This window comes from Neovison vison, chromosome 1, assembly GCF_020171115.1.
Source record: "Neovison vison isolate M4711 chromosome 1, ASM_NN_V1, whole genome shotgun sequence".
NCBI lineage: Eukaryota > Metazoa > Chordata > Mammalia > Carnivora > Mustelidae > Neogale > Neogale vison.
This window is the reverse complement of record NC_058091.1, coordinates 135,841,398-135,857,701: the sequence shown is the minus strand read 5'-3', so window position 1 is coordinate 135,857,701 and position 16,304 is coordinate 135,841,398. Positions and strand designations below refer to the sequence as shown.

The 16,304-nt window shown below is 44.4% G+C and overlaps 1 protein-coding gene and 1 pseudogene across 9 annotated transcripts in view; both read right to left on the bottom strand.

Annotated features, from left to right (window-relative positions):
• The window catches only part of PHACTR1 (phosphatase and actin regulator 1), a 551,546-nt gene that overhangs the window by 345,813 nt on the left and 189,429 nt on the right, over nt 1–16,304 (bottom strand). The window lies entirely within an intron of this gene.
• LOC122896925 lies at nt 16,023–16,181 on the bottom strand (annotated as a pseudogene).

Below are 16,304 nucleotides of genomic sequence, written 5' to 3'. Positions count from 1 at the left end.
AAATGCCTTGTTTGGGAGGACAGTGGTGGAAAGTTTGGGGCTTGGTGTAAGAAACTCAGTGTAGTGAGAAGTGAAAAGAGGCCATGTGGACATGAAGGTTGAGAATAACATGGTCCCAAGAGAAGGAGGTTGGCAAAGGGGAGCCACAGAGAAGGTTTTCTCTTTAAAAGTTATAAAGATTTTATTCTATTTTTTAGAGCAGTTTTAGGCTCATAGAAAAATGAGAAGATAGTACAGAGAATCCCATGTGGTTTCATGCCCCCACCCCCACACACTTTTTTTTTTCCTGTTATTAACCTCTTGCATCAGCCAATTAGCCAGCATATATAATAAAGATAATTTTGTTATTTCAGGAAGATGCTTGGTAGTGTGCAGTGATGGGACTGGAGGCAGGAAGACCAGTCACAAGGCTGAGGCCACCACCTACCTGATAGTTGAGAAGAGGATAAATCCAAGGTAGAGGTGGCAGGGGCAAAGGAAGATGGATCTGTGTTGCAGGGACGTGCTAAGGGGTTAGCAAGATCTGGTCACTAAGTGTGAGGAGCTTAGTGGAGGCAATGGTGCCAGCCATCGGTTCACTACTGCTCAGCCCTGGATTCCCTGTTCTGGACAGTCTTGCCAGAAGGACTCGGAGTCTTCAAGCAGTCCTCCTTCCGTGTCAGCAGGGGGCGCTGGCGGGGCAGACAGGAAGAAGGAGCTTCCCTGTTTGGTGTGCTGCTTTGTGCTTTTTGTTGCTCTTGCTGCATGTCTAGCAGCTCTGGCGGGGTCTGGTGCCATATTGCCGTAGCCCTGCCCTCCCTTTGCAGATGCAACACACTCCAGACCTCATACGCACAGTGGGGTCCCGACGCCCTCTGTGCCCACCCACCAGCCTGGGCTCCTCTGAACTCCAGAGGGTCAGGGCTTGCCGCTCTGTCTGTCAACGAGCTCATGCCTGGATACCCAGCCAACACCTCCATCATCCAGGGGACCACGAGCATGCCTTCCCAGTGAGATCAGAATGCCAACCCTGGGGGGCAAGACCCATTTCCAAATTTGTCCTTCCTTGGGTGCTGTCCCACAGCCCAAGACTGCCCTTGAGATCCCTCTTTATAGCTAGCCTCCAGCATAGTTTAACACTTCTTATATTAAACTTCCTAATTTCAGTCACGGTGAGGTTTCAGTATCCGGGTTGGAACCAGCTAGCTGAGCAACGGAAAGTATGGAAGTCCTAACCGAGATGGAGGAGTACGAACATCTTTTGGTGGTAAAGACGATGAATTCGCATTGGCCAACTGTGGCGTTGAAGGTGCTCGCGGGACTTTCGGGTGGAGAAATCAAACAGGTGATTGGGACAGGAATCTGGAACTCGTAGTGGGGACACAGGTGTCTCCAGCATGAATATGGGAGCGGATGTAGTCACCAGGGAAGACACGAAAAGTCTTTGGGGGGCAAGAAAGACCAAGAATGGAGTCCTCAAATTTTCCAAAGTTTAAGGACCGAGCAGAGTGAAGGTGTCACAGAAAGAGGGGAGAGGGGCATCCCCGGTGGTAGGAGAACAAGCAGAAGTCGAGGAAGGACATAACAAGAGGTCTCAGACCATTCAGCAGAATCAGGTTGCCTTCAGAACTTACTGGAAATTCCAGATATTCTCAGGAATGACCCTAAGAGTGTCAAATGGGTAGGATACAAGGATGTCACCTCTGGGAACACCTCCCGTTGGCCAAGAGTGAAATATTATCAAGAGATACCTGGGGTATTATGACCTTTTCTTCCTAGAGGGAAAAAAGAAAAGAATTCCAGTTCTTAGGTGTTCCCTTGCACCCGAGGGCATGCGGAGTGGATGGGGAGTCACCTGGGAGCCCTGACCTGATCTGAGAGCCATCTTAAGCATTCAGGCAATTCCTGGGGCAATATGATCTCTGGGTGGAAGATGATAGTATTTGATCAATCTTATCAAGTTCAAAGCTGCCCGGTGTCTGACTGGCATACGGCTCTCGGACTTTTTGCAAGAGGGTCTCGGGACTTTGAGCACTAAAATTTGCATGTGGTTTTGATATTGTAAGTGCCTCAGGGACACAGTGAGAGCTCACGGTCAGTTTGCCTGGCACCCAGCTTCATAGACAAGTCCCCTGAAGAACCAACCCGTGGGTCCTGTGCTGTTCTGTATTCTGCACAATCTCTTTCCACTGAGACCTGGGAAATCACCTTCGGTGCCCCGATCAGATGGAGCCATCTGGTTTTTATGTCTTGGTCATAAGTCTACATTGGGTTTTTCTGTCGGAAACTCAGTATCTAATCTAAGTTAAACTATACTTCCTGGGGATGGAGGGGACAGATAGAAAGCCTTTTAAGTAGGATGGCACCAGGGGGAACACTTGGTGATACATCCTTGGAACGTATTTTTGACGGCTCTAAATGCTAGCGAAAAGATTGTCATTTCTTCATACATAAGGGCAAGACATAAGCTATTTATTAGATAAGGCAGGGGAGAGGAGTGAAGAGCGTGGGAGACGGGTTTGTACCTCGCGCGTGTTTTTTCTTATAGGGGCATATCCTGACGTTATAGATGTGTGCAAACATTGGCAGCTGCCAAAACCTTTTCAGAGCCAAACCACTGACTCTCTCTTTGGATAACACAAGCTGTGCACTATAAATACTGAAATAATGGATCCTCTGCTTAGTTTTGACATGAGGTCCCCTCAATGCCTGCCCCTGTCATCTCCGGAGGTTAAAAGCTGTGGAGAGAGACAACAATCACAAAATGTCTCCTTGTCTTCGATCCTGCATTTCCCTGCGACCTTCCCCTCTCCTCTGTTGGTCTTCAGGTAGTCAAGTTAATAGAGCTTTCAAAAGAGGGTTTTACAGTGGGTGGCAGAGAAGGTTAGCTGCCCTGAATCATGGCAGGTCGTTTTGTGAATCTGGAAATTGGACAAAAGCAGTAATAAAGTGTCCATATAAATCCCTTGAAAAATAGCAAGAACTCAGAGGCTATTGTTTTTCAGCTATGATGACTTTGGACACTGTGGAATTTTTTTTTTTTTTTTTAAACAAAGAAACTGGACCTTGGTTTTGAATTATAAAACCCTGTGTCATCCCACAGAAAAACAGCCACATTATTATTTAACGTATGTTGCCCTCTAGCAGATGGCTTAGTATTGCAAGCGTTTTGCTCAGCACGTTTTTTTCCCCTGACCATCTCTCTTAGCATTGCAGAGCGGGGCTAGGAGGACAGGCAAGGGAGAGGCTGCTCCCTGCGCACCGCACCCCCATCCCCCGCGCTTGACCTGCCAGGGCCCCTCCGTGTTTGGTACAAAGGCTGGCGGGCGCTGGAACTGATGCAGAATTTTAGAGCAGATGGTGCATAATCAGAAGCTGGGCCAAGAGAGATGAAGCCGCCCTAGTCTGTGGCACTCCCTGCCATGACCAGGAGAAGGGCTGGACAGCTTGCCAGAGGTGGGCGGGCTGGATACGGAGTGCAACCCGGATCTAGGGTGAGGCACTCTAGCGTGATCGTGAATGCTTGTGTGTTTTACTAAAAGTTGGGGAATTGTGGGAGGCCTGGCCATGACCAGGTAGGAGTAGTGAGTGTAGATGCTACCGAGCACGTCTCCTAGGGAAATTGGGAGTCTGCTTTGGTGATGTCTTTGGGAATGCTGCAGGTTCCAAGCCGCAGCGGGACCACTGGGAAGCCCTCCTCTTGCTTTGGGGATCGGTCCATTTTCGAAGCGAATCTCATGAAGACACATGGCAAATGCACTGAACGGTCATTGAACTTGGGGCGGATGGATGGGTCATTGGATCTGCAGTGCAGTTGTTGCACAGGAGCAAGGTTTGTTTTCAGCTACTGGTAATAATGGTCTCTTTAATCTGCCTATGATGAAGACATCACGTCAGGTTCAATGCCATGCCCTTCGTATTTTTAAATTCGCTTCCATGTTCACTTAACATGATTGCAAAAATAAATTTAAAACTAATTACTCTTGCACAGAATTCTACATCTCACAACTCAGCATCTGCAAATAAAGGAATCCATAGCTATTATGATAACAGTTCCTGATAGCGTGGGACGTGACCTCATCGCAGTTTAAGCTGACACCGCGATGGAGACACAGACATTGCTATTACTTCAGGACCATTACCCTGTGGGGAAGAATAGGTTGCAATTAAATTATGGTAGAAGGGACACCAGATTCCATCCATATAAAGAAAGAAGACAGAATGGTGTGGCTATGGAAAACCACGTGGTGTACAATGGTTGAAAAAGATGGAGTCTTTAAGAAAGAAATAATTAAAAAAAAAAAAATTCTCCCTGACCCTGTGTTTCACTGACATCCAGGCAGTGACTAGGGGCAGGTGAGAATGTTACCTGCACGACAGTCCGCCCCCACGTTGCCTCTTGGTTCCTATTGCCCAAGCACAGCTACATCCGATGCTTCTTGCTGCTTCCCTTGTGTCACTGTCCCTTCTCTTCTCTGCACCCCCATCTGACCCATTTGACTAAAATGCAAATCTGACAGTGTCATTTCTCTGCTCGAGATCTTTCAGCGGCTCTTTGCCACCTGTCGAATAAATGGTTCTCATGTTGCCAAGCAAACCTATGAGGCCCCTGGAGATGCTGCTTCCCATGATTATGTACCATTTCCACCCTCCCTTTTCTCCTACTGCCCAGACAGTCGGTGCCTGGCTGTCTTGCAGTCGCCTGGGCATACTCTTCCTGTCTCAGTCCCTCCGCTACCCACTTTTGCTCGCGTTCCCTCTCGGTAGAGAGGCAGTCAGGTCTCTTCTGGGCCAAGCCCCATCCCGTAATGGTCTGCCCATTCTTACCTGCCTGTTAAGACTCAGCTTGAACATCACCTCCTCTGCCATGTCTTCCTTGATTCTCCCAGGAAGATTATCCCCTCCACCTTACGTGCCACACAGCGTCTTTTTCACCAATGCATCTGTGTTTATCTCATTTTTATCCATTCTGATCGTCTGTTATCTTCTTCACTAAACCCTGAGCTGTTCAAGAGAGCCACCGACCTCTATGTCCCATTTCTCACTAGGACCCTGATCTGTAATAGTCCGTCTCTATAGGATGGTTAAATTCTGTTTTTGAAAAAGAAAAATTTCGGTCTGAAGAAGAGAAGATAGAGGGGAGCTGGCAAGTGTCCTGAAGTATATGAAATGTGGTCATATGGAAAAGAGTCTGGACTTGTTCTGCCTCGCGGTGGGCGGGAAGTGTGATCAACGCATGGAGGGTATGGAGAGACAGAAATCATATAAAGAAGAATGTCCTAATTGTCAGCTGTGCAAAGGGAGAATCAGCTGTCTCTTGAAACAGGTAGTATCTGATCGCTGGGTTATGTAGGCTAAGCTGGAGATTTTGTAGGAATTACTTGAGTTTCACGTGGATGACCACACTGGCTGTCGTTCTGTGTTATGATAGAATAATTATAACACGGCATCAATGTCCTGTCATCCTAGCTTTCTGTATCTCAAAACAAAACAAAACAAACAAACAAACAAACCCACCCCAAAAACCTAAATAAACTTGTCAGGGCCAGGGCACCAGGGTGGCTCAGTCAGTTAAGTTCTCTGCCTTCAGCTCAGGTCATGATCTCGGGGTCCTGGGATTGAGCCCCATGTCAAGTCCATGTCAGTGGGGAGTCTGCTTCTCCCTCTCCCTATGCTCTCCCCACCTCTACGCATGCTCTTGCTCTCTCTCTCTCTCAAAGAAATAAATAAAATCTTAAAAAAAAATTGTCAGGACCTAGATTTCCTTGTATCACTATCCTCAGATGCTTGATACTAATTACTGAAAGTTAAAGATTATCAACACTTGTTTTTACAAGGACAGTTACTGAATGTATGACCTCGTTCCAGGAAGGTTTGTAACATGCTTCAGCATTTAAGATTCTGATCCTGGCAAATGGTATTATTATTGCATGTTACTGGATATGTCCTCGTAATTCTTAAGGGTGGAATCGAAAAGAAGTTTCCACTTTCTTCCTTTCACCTTAAGGTGGCAGTGAGATTGTTGTTATGGTTTTTATTTTCACTTATAGTCTGGATTCATCCCCAAGTTTGATTGGGCCTTTTTGTTTTTGCTAAGAGTTAGCTGCACATTTTGAGAAAAATAGGAATTCTTACAGTGACATTTTTTAAAAAAAGATTTTATTTACTTGAGAGAGAGGGAGCACGTGCGCAAGAGTGGGAGGGAGGGGCAGAGGGAGAGGGAGAAGCAGGCTGCCTGCAGAGCAGGGAGCCCAATGCTGGAGTCCATCCCAGGACCCTGAGATCCTGACCCGAGCTGAAGGCAGACACACTTAACCCACTGAGCCACCCAGGCGCCCCTGCTGTGACATTTCTAAAGGCCCATCACCACTCAAGATTTCATAAATTACATGATTTTATGTATGGATTATCCGTATTTTTATTTCATTGTTATTTTTCCTGCATCACTGCGGGAGAGAGAAAATGGCGAGAGGACCTGAGATGCCGGGTCATTATGCCGGCACACAGCTGACTGATCATTTCCCCTCTCTTGATAAACTCCAGGTTTTACTGCAGCTGCCAATCCTTGCATGGCCCCAGATTAGGTGTATGTTACGCAGTCTCCTCATCAGTGTGATTTCTTATTATCTAAATAAACCCCAGAGGAAACCGGACTCACATCCGTGTGAAAGGATCCTCTTAAAGATGATGATGAAACGCCGTGAGTGCGTAACCACTCATTTAGGCTGCAGATCAGGCAAGGCCCGTCAGACTGGGCTCAGGACAGAGAAACTGGCTTTCTGAGCCAAGTTCACGGCGGCGTGACTGAACAGAACACTAACAGCGTTTTCCCATCTTTCTAGTCCGTCTAGAAAGAGGCTGCCCCTGCACGGGAGAAACACATCTCAGAACACTGCCTCTGCCAGGTCCCCAGGCAAGGTACTCCGTCAGGAGGTGGCATTTCATATTCTGTTCATAGTTGTTGTCCCCTAGGAACATGCGGCCCCTTTGTGTCACCCCCTATCCGTGTGACCTCAGTCTGACCAGCTGGAGATGCCCACTTAGTGTTCAGAGAAATTACTCAACAGAAACTGCTATAGAAGGGTCAGTATGGAAAGGCTTATGTGTGGGAGCTGCTGGCAAGATAGGTTAGGACCGCTCTGATTTTAGGAGGTACCTGGAGTGTTCCCCCTGGTGCCAAATTTCTGAATGGTTCTATGCGGTACTAGTTAACATACTCCTTCATGCGGTGATTTGTGGTGCTTAGTACTTCTTTCCTCATGATGCCATCATTAATAAATACTTATTAAATATAAATAAACATAGCAGAGTTCAGAGACTATTTTGGGCAGTATAACATGGGTGTGTCAGGGGGTCTACTAGCTAAACTAGTTGAAATTCAGATATGAAGATTAGAAGCAGAGTATGTATATATATATATATATATTTTAAAGATTTTTAAAATTTATTTATTTGACAGACCACAAGTAGGCAGAGAGGCAGGCAGAGAGGGAGGGGGAAGCAGGCTCCCCACTGAGCAGAGAGCCCAATGCGGGGCTCGATCCCAGGACCCTGAGATCATGATCCGAGCTGAAGGCAGAGGCTTAACCCACTGAGCCACCCAGCACCCCAAAGTATGTATATTTTAAAGATTATTGTCTCTCTCTCTCTCTAATCTAATCTATTATTTTATCTCCTCAAAATAATCTCTTAGGCCTAAATCTGGAAGAAGAGTGTCCAGCTGGAGCCTACTGGTTTCATTACCATTTTACTTACTTTCTTACTTATTTATTTAGAGAGTGCATGTGCAGGAGCAGGGAGGGAGAAAGGAGAGAGAGAGGCAGAATCCCAAGAAGGTTCCACACCTAGCATGGAGCCAGACATGGGGCTCAAACTCACGAACCCGAGGTCATGACTAGAGCCAAAATCAAGAGTCAGATGCCCACATGACTGAACCACCCAGGCTCACCTCATTAACATTACCTCATACCACCCACCCTCATTACCATTTCTAAAAAATGACTATATCAGTAAAAGGGAGAGAGTAAGCAGGAAGTTTAAAAAAAAAATGAATTGAGAATAGAGAAATCGAGAATTTCCTTTGTTCAGCCCTGAGAAGATTCTCGAACCAGCTGGCTTACAGATGCAATTTACCCATGAAGTGGACAGGATGCATCAAACTGGCCTAGCTTGACACCACCGGCCATGAAGGGGTTTCTAGTAACAGATCTTGATAATATGTCACGTTCACCAAGCAACTTGGAGGTTACAATTTGGCTTCTTCTAGAAACTTCCTCCGAAAGAGAGAAAAATCACTGACTCTCTCCTCGAACTACCATTTCCCAAATATTAATTGCAGACCTACTTACTCTGTCCCAGTGTTCCAGGATTGGGAGTTCAACTCAAGATTTACATTCTGAATGTGGATCTTGACCTCAATATAAAGAATTGATTAAGGATGGGGGAGGATTGAGTCAGGATATCAGAGAGTAGAACCACAGTCTAGATTAGAGATGATAAGAGTCTGTGTGTGCAGAGGCAGAGGGAAAAACGGGTTGAGAATGGGGAGCATATTAAGAAGATGGAATTAGGAGGGTCTGGTCACTATGGAAATATACACGCAGGGAGGTTTCAAGGAGATTCTCAGATTCTTCTGTAAGTTTGTATTAGCCTGACTTGGAGATACTGATAATGCTTGAATGAATTAGGGAAAAACAGTTCCTGAACTTTCAGAACTGAGGACCGTCGTTAGTGACCTTTCTAAGGTCATATCCTGTTAGAGTGTATCTGAGTGCCAGGAAACCCAACGCCTTTCAGCCCAAATCACTATATAGGAATACAAATACGCTATCAACTCCTCACAGAAATCTTATATGGTCAAGAGCACAAAAATGAAATTGCTTGTAATTTTCCGCCTATCTCCTTCTTCCCCAGCCCCCATCTTCCCTGGAGAAATAACAAACTCAAGCTAAACAGGTTTGGCTAATGTTATTTTTATTTTATTAAACTGTAGTTCTTTTTCTGAGACACTAGTTGTAGGAGCTACTAAGAATTTTCTCAGGCAGCTGAATCACCAAAGAGAATTTTGTGATGTTGCAGAAACAGTCTATTGCTCAAAGAAGGGAAATGTGTCAGTAGTTGAATGAGTTTTCAAAAGGGAAGAACAACCAACTATCTAATAGTTAATTTTTCATTGGATCTTCATTTTTTGCTTAGCAGGAATATTGCAATTTTGAGGGAGGGACAAGAGAAACGCAGTAATAACACTCCTCCTGGTAATGCTCATCTCTTAATTCGTCTGCCCCCGATTTCTATGTCATGGGGACTGATCTTCCCCTCTCCTTGTGGTTCTGGCGGGCCTGTCCATCAGTGGTGGAGCCAAGGGTCAATCAGAAAAGCTCATGTCCCCAGACAGAGTGATTGTTCCAGAGTGGCCCAATTGGTCCAGAGTGGCCAACGAGGGCCAATTAGAGTTCTTTTTGGGACTTGAAAGGTTGGTTCCCTGACAATTTCCTTTTCAGAGACCATGAGCTATAGTCCCTTGGGGCTTTGGGCCTGTCAGAGCCCAGCTTCCCCTGTGCGGAGACAGAACCTACCAGAGAATGAAGGCAACATAACCGAGAGACGAGGAGACCCAGCTAGAGTCTTAATCACATCAGTTGAGGGTCTCCATTCATTCTCCCCTATTACTACTCCTTGAGCCAATAAAATCTTCTTCTTATAAAGTTTAGATTTGAAAGGAAAGAATACTGACGAATTAGATATCCTGAGTTGAACTCAAAGCTATGATATACAGATTTCTGACGGAAGGAAATATTTTAGTTGATCATCAATAGCACTTTCCATTTAAAGATCAGAAAGCATCTTTAAACATGAAGTTTTTGGAAGGGGAAAAAGTCAACCCCTGTGTAGTTTAACTGTATGATAATGGGAGGTGAGAACACCGGAACACCGCGTTTATGTAGAATTTAAGTCAAATGTCAATTCCGCAATGCTTTGATGTCCCTCTTAAAATTCAATAGTCTACGGTTGAAAACCACTGAACATAAGGAATAATATATTTTTAAATCAATCTGACTATGTGGTTAAAACCAGAGCTGTCAACAGGCCAGCTCTCTGGGAATTATTTTACTTGGAACACGACTGACATTTCCACTCTTCTGTCTATCTTATATACAGACAATGACAGACACAAAAAACCTGCCTTAACTAGTCTATTAAATAAGGAAAAGGGAGAGAAAAAGGAAGCTTGCAAATTAATTTTAACCGTGTTGTAGAACTTAAAAAGACAGAAATGATATTAGCCGTTAATTATCCAACTTCTTTAACATACTATGTCAGGGTATTATCACACATATTTCCTGGGGAATTTAATTATTAAGAAGTTGCCAGGTAGGAACAGTCTAAACCCCTATTATCCGAATACAATCTTCAATGTAAGTTAGGTACCTACAGACTTACCCTAATACTTTGAAGATGAAACAATATTAAGTCATATGTTTATCATATGAAATTGGCAAACTCCTTCCCACTCATCCAACATTCTGTCTCTGGGCAGGTAATTCCTATCTACCCTTATCACCACCTGCTTTGGATGTGCTCTAAGGCTCTCTCTCTCCAGAGCCTGGGTTAGCGACTTTTCTCCAGTCCGTACCCATATGGGGTCACATGTCACATTAAACTGTCACTGTTCCTCCGTTAGACTAGGAGCAACTTGATGCAAAGAATGTGTCATGCTCATTTCAGGATCCCAGAATAATACACAGTTCCTGGCACACAGATGAAGTTCAATAAATGATGTAATAATTTATTATGTAAATTATCGTGTGATAAATTCTTCATTTTATGAGTGCAGATTAGACACTGCGCTTTCAGAGGGAGACTCTAGAATCAGCATCGAAGATCTTACTTAAAAGATATCCAACACACCCAATTAAATAGAGTTTAAGGACAAGAACGTGCACTCAAATAAAAATGTACTTCAGTGGTGCTTTATCACCAAACTTGTGACCTACCAGATTACAGGGACACGATTGTGCACACCTGTCAGGTTAGTAGCTCTCAGCCCTAGATGGTCCCCTAGAATCCTCTGGGGTAACTCTAGGACCATATAAATACCTCACTCACGTTTAGATCGGTCTCTCTGAGGATGGGTACGAAACATCAGAGTTTTTCAAAGGTTCAGTAGGTGATGTCAACATTTAGCCAAGGATTGAGAACTACGGTATTAGCTAACAGGTAGGACTGCTTCCTACTATCCGGTTGGCTTTCTTATGAGTTTCCCATTATTTTTACAGAAGTGATTGGGATCAGGACCTAACACATAGCCTATGTACAGGGACTCATTGTATGCCAGACATGGACATCTATCATCTCAACAAAACCTCAATTGTTCTGGTTCAAACATAAGATTGAGGCTCCAGGGCTTAGGAAACAGCAGATCCTGGATTGGGAGCCAGCTCTCTCTCGGTAGCCAGACCGTGTCCTTTCTAGGATCCTTACACTGGGCTGGTTGGATGGGAGGCTGATTACTCTGGACTGAGACCTGGCAGTGACCTCTGGGTATATAATTGGTTTGCTCTACAGGTAATGAACTATTTCTCCTTCCCCAGGTCAAAGAGATGTCAGGAGATAAAGATGGAAAGGCGTAATGTCAAATATGATTCTCATGCCAGGGAAACTATTGTTGGGAGTAGTTTCCATAAAAGAAGCCAGTTAAACAGACAAACTAACAAACAACCCAAAGCAAAAATTAAAATTCAAATAGCTTCTATAGTTCATTTATGAATGCATATGCATGTTTTATTCATTTGACAAACATAAAAGAAATGTCTTCTCTGTTCCAGATTCTCTAGTATGTACTGGGATATGAGAAAGAATGGCTTGACTATCCCCTCAATCTTAAGATGAATGTAAGTATTCTGCTAAAGTGATAAACAAACTTCCCATTAAAAAAATATTTTTGAAGGTTAAAGACAGGATTTTATTTTAAGTTTTCAGTAAGTTACCCCCTTAAAAAGATGTTAAATTATAAAACATGTGGTACTATCAGGAAATAAGAAGGGACCAAAAATCCACGGATATGGGATGCCTGGGTGGCTCAGTTGGTTGGGCAGCTGCCTTCAGCTCAGGTCATGATCCCAGCGTCCTGGGATCGAGTCCCACATCGGGCTCCTTGCTCGGCAGGGAGCCTGCTTCTCCCTCTGCCTCTGCCTGCCTCTCTGTCTGCCTGTGCTCGCTCTCTCTCCCTCTCTCTCACAACTAAATAAATAAAATCTTTAAAAAAAAATCCACGGATATTAAACTGGATTCTTGATCTATTTAGAACTGTTTAGGAATGTTAATAGGCCGAAATCTTTCTTAATTTACCCTGGGCTTTTCCCATATTTTAAAACTCAGTTGGTGGAAAAATACAACTATCGCCAGTGATTTAAAAACCATTTTATTTTATATGACTTCAAGGGTAGAGCCACATTTCTCATCTTTAATAAAATAATTAAAATCCCATTTCACTTGTATTTCATAATAATTATGAACAGAGTTCTACCGGGGAAGGCCAAGAACTCCCCTGGGGCAAAGGAGAAGGAGCTAAGAATCAACCAACAGGGAAGCTTGGAGAACGGTACTCGCTGTACTCATTCTTAAATAGCAAGGAAGAAACAGAATTAATGTGAAGTAGGACGGAGTCGAGTCCCCTTGCCCTTGTAAGGAAGTGAAATTTGTTTAAGTTTTCACTTAACCTCCGAGAGAAAGGTCACTTCTGGTCATGCTGACCTTCTGGTTGATTCGATCGTAACAATGCTATCTAAGGGCAGTTCTGGTGGCCAGAACATTTGCTTCTTGGCTGTGGGTTCATGGCCTGGCTCTTCTTTAACGACACCCTCCTTTACCAGACAGTTGTGTCTGGCACTGCGCCAACGGCTTTCCTTATCCTGATTCATTTGATCCTCACAGCAACCCTTGAAGATAGTCCCATTTTACATGGAAGGAACCAAGGCACAGAGTGATTAAGGCAATGACCAGTGATTAAGGCTGGGGGTTGAACGCAGGTGCTCTCGTTCCAGAACCCACGTTCTTTAGGGTGGATGCCTGCTTCCCCTCATCCATAGCTCCTCGTCTCTCTTTGCCTCAAACCTGTAAGCTGAAAGAGCCACGGGGGCTCTGTTCAGGGCATGCAGAGCTTGCAGAGAAAAGCAGTCACGGGGAACCTGCTGGGTCTGGAAACATGGAGCTATGGTCCTCAGGAAGCCCAGAGTTCTCTCTGCCTGGGCTGCTTGTTGTGACCTGTTGGGATGGGTGACACGGGCTTCTGTGGCTCTGGCCAAAGTGTGGATTGTCCATCCTGTCTAGTGAGAAGCTGCATGTTCCTCAGGCCAGACCTGTCTTCTCAGGGAGAGCTGACTGACAGAATCGGGGCCCAAAAGAAAGAAGCAGTACTCTGGGCAGAGAAAACTGAGGTCTAGAGTGCCTCAACCCATGGAAGATGTGTGGAGAAGTAATTTGTAGACAAACAAGAGACAGATAAGGACATCTTGGACATTGGTTGATGGAGCTGAAACTGTGCTCGCTAGAGGGGATCTTTGGGAAGAGGTTACTGAATGGGAGTGAATGGGAGCCCTGTCAGGTGACAGGAAGATTATTAAGAAACCTGCCATTACAGCAGGGTTTCTAAACTCAGCTTTGTTCACATTTTGGGCTGGGTAACGTCTGTTGTGTCTGGGGACTGTCCTGTGCATTATAGGGCCCTGGGCGCATTCTTGGCTTTTATCCCCTAAATGCCAGTGGCACACCCCCCCCCCACGTTGGGATAACCAACACTGTCTCCAGGCATTGCCAAACGTCCCCTGAAGGACAAAAATGCCGCCCCCCCAATCCCTGCCACTTTGTTGAAAACCACTGTGTGCCAACAGGCACACTGGAGGTGAATTTCTGGAGACTTGAGTCTTTCTAAGGTCTAGATTATCTTTCCTGTCTTAGGTTGTGCAAAAAGGAGATTGATACAAAAACTCCTGAAATTTCATTTTCATTTTTTCCCTCTTTCCATCCCTCCTTTTTCCCCCTTTGGATTCGTTTTTCTTTTCCTTCCTTCCTTCCCTTCCTTCCTTCATTCTTTCCTGACTTCTTAACATAATTACCATCTTCTAGAGAGGATATAAGAGGAATCTCTTGTCCATAGGCCTCCTGAACTTCACTTTCCATCAAGGCCAAGAGCAGCTGTCCCTTTGAAGTTACCTATAATAATGTTTTCGGTACGGATATATACATACTATTGCAAAATGACTATTATAGGCAGAAAGCAGTATCCAAGATCCCAGTCCTTAACTCACTTCCTGACTCAACGTTTTTTATTTCTTTGCTCATGAGGAAACTAAGGGAAGGAGAGCAACTATTCAGGGGCCCCTGCTGCTCTGACCTTCTCTCCAGGGAGGGCCCACCCTGGGGATGAAGGGGAGTCTCGTACTCGCCTTCAAAGTGCACGCCATCCTGCCCATTGTGTTTATCAGTGTATCTCTTGAATTGCTCTTTGTAAAATAAGAGGAAAAAAATAACAACTTAAAAATAAAATCAAAAGATAATATTTGTCTGAATAAAAAAAGAAACAGCCAAAAAGGCTTAAATGTCAAGTAAAATGTCAAATTAAAATAAAACACACACACACACACACACACACGAGTCAGGAATAATGAGTGGAGAGTAGATAAAGTAAAAATGAAACAAAGACTAATTCACAGCCAAGAGCCAAACTCCAGAAAGGGGACTTTAATAGAAAAGAATCGGTAAAATATTTAAATAAGAGATGACGATACAAAAGTGCAAATAATTTAATTGACCAAGAAACCGAAAGCTTTCAGTGAAAACATGAGTGGGAGTAAAAGTAAGGCTAAAATAAAAATAAATCACTGGATGATATTATCAGCTTAGAAAGAAATTTATGAGGGAAGAGGAAGTGGTCAAAAATAATTAGTAGAAAGTAAAACAAAGAAGTAAAAACAAAGAATGGGGAAGGGCTTAATACAAATAAAAATGATCAAAAATATTTCTTAAAAAAATAATTCAAGCAATTGAAGAGACTAATTAACTTTAAGAAGAAAAACCTGTGAGTTGACACAGTGAAGCAAGGCAGCGTCAGACCAGCGCCAGGGTGGCTGGTACGTCAGAGATAGGGTTTCCAGAGAAAAGAAAATATTTGCCAAATATCTGCTAAATCTGGCACCCAGGTCTTAAAGAGAATCAGTGGGCAGAGGTGGTCCCCTGTCTGGTCTAGAAAGGGGCTGGACTGCATGTTCTGGGGGGAGGGCAATGCCACCAGGAAGCCCATTTAAGTTCTCAGCTGGAGGGACACAAGGCCCCATCACAGGGCCTGGACCTCCCATCCCATCAATGGACAGGTGTGACACTGCAGTTTCTTGACCAGTGGCGACATCACACACTTGCCTCCTGGGTTTTCAACTACTCTTTCTCCTCTGGAAAATCTGAATTGATCTGAACCCAGAACACCCTGTAGGGTTGGTCCCAAAACATTTCTTACAGAGTTTTTTTTTTCACATTTAAGCTATTCTTCATTCATCCAGAAGAGGGCGCAGGCAAACGCGTGTTGATCTGAGAACAAGGAAATAGCGGCTCTCCTACTACCAGGTACAGGTAAGGGAAGGGAGGGAAATCCGAAGGGGAGAATTCAGAAAGGGAGATGAACCCGGGAAACGAACTGAGGGTCTCAAAAAGAAGGGAGTGGGGGAGGGGTTAACAGGGCGATGGCTATTAAGGAGGGCATGTGTTGTGACGAGCACTGGGTGTTATACGTAACTAATGGATCATTGAATGCCACATCAAAATCTAATGATGGGGGCGCCTGGGTGGCTCAGTGGGCTTAAAGCCTTTGCCTTCGGCTCAGGTCATGATCCCAGGGTCCTGGGATCGAGTCCCACATCAGGCTCTCTGCTCAGCAGGGAGCCTGCTTCCCTTCCTCTCTCTCTGCCTGACTCTCTGCCTACCTGATCTCTCTGTCAAATAAATAAATAAAATCTTTAAAAAAAATAAAAAAGAATGATGTACTACACAGTGGCTAACGGAACATAATTTTAAAAACTGCAAAATAAAAAAATGTGAATATCAGAATTTTAGGAACACTTGCAGGTATCTACATACAGATAACACCTTTCCATTTTAGTTTCATTCCCTTGGACAAATTACACTTGATCTTAGCCAAAAGGCCGAGAAGCGATTCCCTTGGACAAATTAAAAGAACCATACTAGTTGGACTATTTAAACAGTTTATGGCACGCAGATATGACCAAAGATCCCCCTAACTAGGCTGACAGGTAAAGGGCTTGTTATCTTTCTTCTGG